The 9753-nt window shown below is 36.5% G+C and overlaps 1 protein-coding gene across 1 annotated transcript in view; it reads right to left on the bottom strand.

Moving 5' to 3' along the window:
* Positions 1 to 1363: 1363 nt before the first annotated feature.
* Positions 1364 to 9753, bottom strand: part of FOXO3 (forkhead box O3) — a 134371-nt gene continuing 125981 nt past the window's right edge. Inside the window, exon 3 of the mRNA XM_034409122.2 lies at positions 1364 to 7642. The gene's annotated coding sequence lies outside the window, so the exon portion shown is untranslated. The remainder of the gene's footprint in view (positions 7643 to 9753) is intronic.

Here is a 9753-nt window from a genome sequence, read left to right as displayed (position 1 = left end):
AGCCTATTTTTTCCACTCTCTCTTTGGTTGGGGCAGCAGAGGGAGGAGAAGACAAGAAGGTCCCCTGCCTCTTTGAGAATATATGGAAGATAGAACACACATGTGTTTCCATGTTGCTTTAGCATTTTCAGAACACTTTATACTTTTATTTACAGTTATGAGTAACAAGTTTGGAAGTTGAAATAATAATTATAATAATAACAACTAGATCAATGAAGCTGAAAATTGTAGAGAACTACAACACAGAAGAAGTAAGATTTGGATGGGGTCTCCCACTTCATGTTCTTAAATATTTATGGCACGTTATTCAAATATGAATATGTTTGCCTAGCAACTTAGGGTACTGCAGGGTATTTTCAACTTTTCATTAGCCCTAATTTAATTTTTTTTTTTTTTTTACAATTCCTTCAGCACCTTTGACTTTGATTACACAACCTCACATCCCTTAGGTCTCATCCAAAACATCTTGAGAGAAGGTTGCTTAAAAAAATATGTGTGTGTTTTGAGCCATCTGGGTGTGAAGTTAGGTCAATGTCAATCATACCTCAAGGCCAGAAGTTACATGAGGACACAGCTTGATGGAAGACTACTGAAGCCATTTGAAGCATGTGAAAAGCTGATGCATGTGTAAAGTCCTGATGTGGTAAGGCTAAATGTTTCACTTACATTGTTTCAGTCTTCATTATTTTAAAATTATTATTATTAATTAATTAATTAATTAATTAATTATTATTCATTATTTCATTATTTCAAAAGTAAACATTTTGAACTATAGAAATAGACTAAAGATCTACTTTCTATCTCCTAGAAAAGAAGCTCAATCATTTTGATACTTTTTGGGTTAAACATTGAAAGTAAACATCTTCGGGACTCTATTCAATGCCCCAATTCCATCAGATGAGATTCAGTGCATTTTTCCTAATTTCATTCATCCAAATCTTCTAAGGAGTTTTTCAATTCTTACCTTATTCAAGGGGAAGGAGTCTATGAAATGGGAGAGTTATATAGATTATCATGGTACTTCAGCAAACCAAAGTGGGATTGGAATCCAAATCTAAATGAGTTCGGCTAAAAAGAAAAAATAAGAATATAAATGGAAAACAGTAGGTCATCCTCCTGCTTTCAACATGCAGGAAGTGTCAAATTGTAAGTAGTGAAAAGGTTAGTGCCTTCCACAGAGTTACCGTATCAGTCAGTGTGTTTGTTTTTCACTACACAGATTAAGCATGAGAATGATACTAATCTATAATAACAAATGATGCATTCTATCCAATAATTATTATTTCTCTCTCTTTCTCTCTCTCTCTCTGAAGAGATCTGATTTCCACAAACACAAACTAAATAAAAGACAAATGAGTCTAACTTTCAGCATAGAGATCCATTATGCTTTATTTACATGCATCACACTTTATTTTACAAATTAGATTACTGTTGAGAATGGAGTACACAAGGCAATATCTACTAACATCAAGTGGAGTTAAGCTCTGCACCACTATTTCATTTGCAAAAGGGAAAGATTTCCAAATCAAACTGACATCCAATTGTTATGTAGTAAGGTAGTATATTCACCTATGTCAGCATTTGGTTTCAGAAAAGCCTCCTCTAAGTTTATGACAGTGCCAGCTTTCAAATGAAAGTAGCTCATACAAAAAGTAAAAATTGTGTACCCCTGTAAAAGATGGCCATGTACTAAGGCAGTGATAGAATATATTCTTCAAAAGTATGTGGCTCAACAGTGAAAGAAATAATTCAGACAAGACAGTTTACAGATACTGTATACATGTTTTGTCCACTCATACAACTTTTTTTTAATTAAAAAAAGTTTCATACATGAAGCCAAAATGTACAATATATCCCGCATCTCTCCTGATAGCAAGTATCTGGTCCCCTTCCTTATCAGCTGGTATTTCTGATATACATCATGCAAAGAATGTAATGAACGGAGATTGATTGCCAAGAAGTTATGTTGTTTTCAAAAGCAACCTATTCCATTTTTTTCCTTAAGATAGATATAATGGGCAGCAGGTTGCTTAACTTACAATTTAGAAAAAAAGTATTCCTGCAACAATAAAAACAGAGAAGATGCAATCTAAAAAGAGAATGGTATGAGCTATTTAGAAGGCAGCTAAAAAGAAATTGCTTGTGTATCTGTGCCAATCCTTATCACAATTTTTAACGGGTTCATAATTCAAAAATTAGGGTGATGGGAGTTAGTTATTTAATTCTATTTTACAGGGATAGTCCCACTAATCAACCAACCGTCTTAGAATAATGGAGTCTAATTTATGTACATAAAAAGGAAACTCAAGAGTGTGATCTCATGTTTAAGTGCTTTATAGCACCAGAGTAGTCAGAAATGTTCAGAAGTGAACCTTACATATTAATTGATGGACAGTTGGGATGATATATGGTTTGCAAATTCAAATCATTTATGTGGAGCTTTGGGACTACTGCACTATGAGGTTACAGGTTGACATTTGCCTTTTAAAAGATGGAGCCTCGTTGTAAAAAGTGTCCCAAGCAACTGATTAGCTTTCAGTGAATATGAAATCATTTGGTTTGATGGCTGAATTTAAAATTTTGGGGTTTAAAACACATTTGTTTTAATCCTGCAATTCTGATTTGTACTGTACAAATCAGCACAGTGCAAATCAATATGTTTATTGGATGATTGGGGAGTTCTGGAAGCTGTTGTTCCTCATACATCTGGAAGGTATCAGGTAGGGGAACGTTGGTTGCTCCTTGAGCCTGGACTCCTCCTTTCCTTGCTCCTCTTTCCTGTACAAAGCGAGGGAGTGAAGCACCTTTCACCTCATTGTTTGTAATGTTTTTATCCAATAACGATTTTCAATTTGGTGTGAAAAAATGATGTAGATATAAATGAATAAATGGGGATGTTCCACCTGATCCTAACTTTAAAAACTGATTTATTCCCACCATGCTTATGCAAGCAAACAAGGACCAAATTCCGCAGACTTCTTGGATTTAAAAATGTGATGGTAAACCATGATGTATTCCACACTGAACGTGAAAGCTTTTGTCTCCTGCACTGCTGGTCAAGAGGAAGGAATGTTCACGACAGCCCATCCCCATAACGCTAAGCCATAATTTAATGCAAACGGGCATAAACCTTTTTGGTCTGAGGGGCTGTCTGATGATTTTCTTCCTCTAATAAAAGCCTCATAATATGTGACATATTGCCATTTGACCTGTGGGCCATACACAGCCTCGAATCCTTGGTTTAGTATTATACCTGAACTAGACCAGTATCTGAGGATTTATTGGTTGCTTGCTTTTGTCTAGCACCTGACTCCTTTAGGCCAATAGAAACAGCATACTTATAACTAGGGAAGAAAATTGGGTTAAGTCACTGTATATTTTGTGGCCAGCCTACTGGCAAAAGATAATACAGAAAGCTTAAGGCTATAAGCAGCTGTCTATTGGCTAGCAAGTATCCTTGAGAACAAAAATTTGCCATTGGGTTCCCAGGTGGGGACAGTACCTCAAATGTGGAGTTATTTATATTGTGAGAGGCAGAGGTACAAACAATAGGAAAAGAAGCGACATAGAGCAAATTGATGGATTTCCATGCAGTTGCTTAAAGGTTCCCATGACTGAGAAAATAGTCCAGCATACCATGTTCCCTAGCTTGGTCTTCAACTCTAGAAAAATATTTACTTGCCAATCAGCCTAATCAAGAGCCTGTTAGTTCCAATGTTGTGAATCTAATTCAGAGGGAGGAGGATGGTTTGAGAAATATTTCTACAGCCTCTGAGACACTTGTGGGTAAAACCTGGATAGAATGAGGCTTACATTTGCCCATGTTGACTCTAATAGCATCTGAATTTCAAATTACTGTGTTGTTTTTTTTTCAGAAAGGTGCAGTTTTATTGCTGTTGTCATCCCTGGGATCCTAGGATCTGAATTTATCCTGTTGAAGCCAATGTTATCAAAATGCCGGTAGTACCACAAACTTGGCTGAAGAGGTTTGTAATTTTGCCTCCCCCCCCCCCCCCGAAGGATTCTTTGTTCCCATCATCATCACTTTTAATATGTGCTTGGGATGCCCTGATTGTTCCCCAATCTCTCAAGGAACTATAAAAATTCAGGTCACAGCTGCCTTAAATTACATTAAGCCAAGGATTTATATAGGTCAATATTATTTGCCATTGATGGGCCGCATATTCCCAAGGATGCTTTAGGGCAGAACCTGGAACATGTTACATAAATGTCCGTGCGCTATCACTTTGCTTGGGTTCTTCCCCCCTCCCCAATTTGCTTTTTATGATTGAAATAAAAATATTTAAACAAGTACAGATGCTAACTGAGCAGATGGCGGTTTTCCTATTGAAATCTATATGTGAGCATCCACCAATACAAGAGCACCATTAACTGCTTACTATTACAAACGTGCAATCTGATTAATGCATGCTTACTGTAATGTCATATTGGGTTTAATAGGACTTTCGTCTCAGGACAGTCTCAAAGCCTTACTGGTATTTATGATGAGTGCTGAATTTGATTGAAATCAACATGATTTAAAACCTGCATAAATTATGGCCAAGTTAAAAATATGGTACTTTGTTTTATGTCCATTAATCACCGGGGGGGGGATGACAAAATAGCTGTGGCAATATCACAGAAAGATTGCATCTTATGTACTTGTGTCAGATGTTGAAATGCAAGTACACAATCATGGCATTTGTGTGATGATGTCACTGCATACTGGCTGTCATTTTGGTGTCATTGCATCCTGGTCACTTGATTAAAATTAAGAGCTGAGAAATGAAGAATCTATTTCTTTTTCTGCATCAGCTTCCTGATATATTGCATTTTCAAGTATTGAAAGGAAACCCAGTCAAAGTAGAGGAAACCATAAACTTTGTACAGTACCAGATTTTTTTTTTATGCACAGAGTTTCTGTTGAGAAGACAAGACAGAAACTTGGAAATAAATTGTCCATCACCAAATACATTTCCATTTCAAAGAACAAAATAACAACAAACATCCCAAAATATCATCATTGGCTTAATTCACATATAATGATGTGCCAGATACTCATATTTAGTAAAGGCATGTGAGCACATTCTTAACTAGCTTTGGTAATAGGTACCTGTAACTGAGTCTCTCAAGATAAGTCAATACTTTTCTTAAGCCCCTGGAACAGATGACATTTTTATAAGGTATTCCTTTCAGGGAAGCCCTTTCCAATGTGAAGAATGAGCACACACATTGGTTCTATATAATTAAAGAAACATGATAAACTATGCCCTGCCATAGACAAATATACCACCTTAATTATTAAAAAAATAGTCTGTATTTATTTGGAAAATGATAAAAATCATTTAACTAGTCTGAAAGTGTATATTCTATGAGCTATTTAGAACCACAACAGCACAGAATTGTCATCATTTGAAGTTATGAACTGCATGGTGGACTTCATGTGTTGACCTAGAGAATAGCGCAGCACGAGGAGGAGGCAGCTACAGTACAAAACAAAACTTTCATCACACAAGGAGCTGTTATTTCACCAATATTACCTCAGAAGTTGGAAAAGAAGAGCAATACGGGGCCCACTGATGTATGTGTGTGTGTGAATGTGCTTGAATGCCTGCATGTGCACGCGCAGTGAAAGGTGGCAGCTGAGAGGAATCACACCACGCAGGTACATGATTCACGTGCTGGTGGAAACTCATGCACTGAAACTTTGGGTTAAAATGCTAGTCTGTTCTCTTAACAATCATGCATAATGATCTGTTTCTGTACATAATAAAATATATTTATATATTTATATGCATTCTGCTTTTATGCCAAAAAAAGTTCTTCATATATCACTTTGGAGAAATATGTATATGTTGTCCTAAGCCAAAGTGTCTTCACACCATTAAAAAAAAAATTAAAATTAAAACGTACCATCAGGTTTTTCCCCTATTTCTTTCTTCCCTTCTTTGCCCCACCTTCACATGAAAAATACCAATAAAAAGTAATTAAACAGGACTTGCACAGCACCATAACTTTCAGTCATTATTACTATATAAATTTACAAAAAGAAATCCCTATAAGCAAAATATATAAAAACTACTTTGTTTTTCAATGGAATTTATCCAGTTACAATCTACGCTCCTATGAAAAGCTCTCGGTATGGATTTTCCCTCTCTGTGTCTCCTTCCTAACCACCTTTTTTCCAGTTTCCACCATGTATCACAAGAGGAAAAGAATAAGGAAGAGAAAGATGAATAAATGATTATGAATGAAATAAATCATCCAAGCCTTGGATATTACAGATACATAAAACTCCGTTCTCATGCAATATACTCATTTTTTTTCTTTTAGGTTTTGTGTTGTTATTATTAATAAGAGTAATAATTTGAAAGCAAGCCGTTGCCTTCTATGTAGTTATATTTGGCAAGTGGTAAACAATGCACCTCAGATTGGCCAATTGCTAAGCTAGAGGGACAAACAAAAAAGCAAAAATTTACTGCAGCATTTGGGCAAAACTGCTCACATAACCCTAGGCTAGATTTAGATAGAGTTACTGATTCTCCCCACAATGAAATGCCCTTTTCCCCTCACACCAACTGAACCTTGGTTAGGATGCAACATTAGTGGTGGCTAATTTTGTGAGGTAAAATCCACCCTCTCTTGGTACCAAAAATAAAAAGAAAGACGTACAAGATTAGGAAAATATTTGGTTGGAGAGTTGTAGGGACTGGTTGAGAACTAATGAGTTAGCTAGCCAATCCCCACATAAAAACACCAAAGCAAAAACAAACGTTAAGTTATCTTTCAAACTAACTCTTGAATTCAACTGATTGGTTGTACTCTAATGATTGCAGGAGTCCACAAAGAGTTCAGTGGCATCTTAAAGAGCAACGTTTCACCACACCCTCTGTCATTGCATACCTGGAATGCTATCCTGAAGATAGAAACAAAATGCAGAGGGCATTGGTGCTTCTTGCATTGCATTTCTCTCTCCCCTTACTGTTTGCCATTCCTCGCTGTCCCTTACCATCTTATCCTAGAACCCGATCCATGTCATATATCCAATTTGCTAAGTCTTTAAAGTGCCACCATACTCGTCACTTGTGTTGCTGCAACAGTTTAACACAGCTGGAAACTGTATTGGTATTCAAGTGCTGTTGGTAATTCAAGCCTATTGTTGTGTATTTAATTTTCATGAGGAATTGGCACATTAGAAGGGGGCAAGTAAAGGATTACACAGAGAGGAAAAAAAAAAAGCATCCCTCACACCTTAAGAAGGGTGGGCTGGGGGGAAACCCTGAAGAACGAAAGCCAACCTAAAAGCATCCTGCAACCCATCACCATTTTGGAACGCCATATACTGATTGACAAGCACACTACTGTAAAGGCTACACAGTGTTCTGAAACAGAATGGTGGCTGAACCAACATATCCTCAAGTTGGTGGTGGATCACCCTACAGTAAGAAAAATTTGCATACTTCAAAATGAGTTCAGTTCCAGATAAGTCAGTTCTTTCCTCAAGTTCTGGGGCTCGCTAACAGTCTGTTTCATTAGGAAAAGAATGCAGGGTTCACAAATGCTGTAAACGATATCCCTGTCTTTGCTGACAGTTGATTTTGGCAAGGATTTTTTTCTTTAGGATTCATATTGGATGAAGGGCCTGGAAGGAAAAAAAAAAGAGAACAATATAACATTTCGTTAGTCATTACCCATAAACGGGTGAAGAAAGCAAATAATCCTAAGCATGAACGCCCAGAAATTTTCAAATCATCTTGAGGAAAACTACATTTGTTATTTTTCAGGTATCTTTGATACTGGTGTAAAAGCAGTGGCAATATATCAGCACAACCCAAGACTGATTATTATATCCTAGCTCTACGATTGTTGTTGTTGTTGTTTTTAATTAGGACATCATGGAAGAGTTCTACTACTAATAATGTTTTGGTTTGAAGGTTCCTAAATGAACAGAGTTATGCAAACTGTAATACGTAATATTCGTTATAAGCTATGCTTCTGGGAGCATAAGCATTTAATAAATAGCTTCAGACATTACACAATTATGTGCAGTTCTGTTTTTCACACTTCAACTGCCATAGCTATTCCTTCAATAAAAAGGGCACACCTTCAAGTATGACAACTTCTTTCAAATGCATCCTGTAAGAAATCTGGCAAACAAGATTGAAGAATAATAACAAATATTGCATATTGGTGTAGTCAAACGTCATTATTACATTTTTTCATTTTTTTTCCTCTCTTACATTTTAAAACAATTCGTTATAAGACCAAATGTAAGCATCAGAGAGAGGTGGGTTGGTTAACAAGAATTCTTTTTAGTATATGATAAATATTTATTCACCCATATAAATCAGTATGAGGATACATCTGTTACTTCTTATGTACCTTGAGTTATCCTAAAACTCAATTAGCCTCGATTCAATTTTGGGGAGAAATCTTTTGACATTTCAGCCCATTAATTTCTGCCTCATCGCACAGAACAAATCTCTCTCACCTTCTCCCTAGAATCCACCAACGTCATTTGACTTTCTGAGGTCCATTTGCTGTTTTCTTGGATCAAAAAGGTAGAGCAAAATTGATAGTTTTGATGCTCTCTGAATGCTGACTGGGAGAGATTCTAAGGAGTCCTACAAAATTTGTGACCCAAAGAATTCAGTTACCTGCTAAACTCCATTAGCTTGGGGATGGCTAAGAGAATGAGAAAATGAGAGGTAATTCTGGAGAAGGAAACTAAGGATTGGTTTTGGAAGGCAAAACCACTCCTTCTTCAACAGATCTCTCTATATATAGATATATAATCTATGTTTATAACACATAGATTATGTATTATGATCAGCTTGCACCCCACCAGTTCTTATTTTTTTGACCAATGTAAAGCTGTTTTAAAAACAGCATGTTGAAAAACCATGCAATTAACAAAAACATTGAGGGTTACAACTGCCAGCCGGCCAATGAAGTGATACTTTTTCTCTTCACTCCTAAAGAAAAGGAAGGGGGCCACAGGAAGGAAATCAGGTGCTATTTGAATGAACATGAATAATAGTGAAAAAGACTTCCTTGTCTCCAACTAGTTTTTGCCTGCTCTATCTGTTGTCCTCTGAATTGCTTGCTGTGAATAAGTTGGGAAATGAAATCATTTTTCAATAGCTGTTGCAAGAATCCCTGCATTTTTCCTCACTTATGAACACACTTCTGAATCTTATCCATCTGGCTGGGATATTACAGACACAATGTTATACACAGAAAATTTGTATCTTCTCAGACACAATGCTTCTAAGCAGCTTTAGTCCACAATGCGGCTACCTGATGAGTTTTAAAGGGATGTTCTGCAGTTTTCATTTGTAAGATGCAGCTTCCTATCATATATTTAGCTAAAGAATACAAAACATTATGTCTGAGTATTATTCATTTAATGTTAAACCAGTGCTGCAAGTTAAATTTTGGGGATTATATATATGGTAACTGTAGCAATTTCACTACCCTTAAATACAGGAAGTCCTCGATTTACGACCACAGTTGAGCCCCGAATTTCTGTTGCTAAGTGAGACATTTGTTAAGTGAATTTTGCCCCAGTTTACAACCTTTCTTGCCACAGTTGTTAAGTGAATCACTTCAGTTGTTAAGTTAGTAACATAGTTGTTGAGTGAATCTGCCTTCCACATTGGTCACAAAAGATGATCATATGACCCCAGACACTGCAACCGTCATAAATATGAGTCAATTGCCAAGTGCCTCAAGTTGGATCACATGACCATG

The sequence above is a fragment of the Pantherophis guttatus genome, chromosome 1 (genome assembly GCF_059756535.1).
Source record: "Pantherophis guttatus breed Tessera chromosome 1, ASM5975653v1, whole genome shotgun sequence".
Classification (NCBI taxonomy): domain Eukaryota; kingdom Metazoa; phylum Chordata; class Lepidosauria; order Squamata; family Colubridae; genus Pantherophis; species Pantherophis guttatus.
Note: the sequence above shows the minus strand (reverse complement) of the source record. Positions and strands in the feature narration are given on the sequence as shown.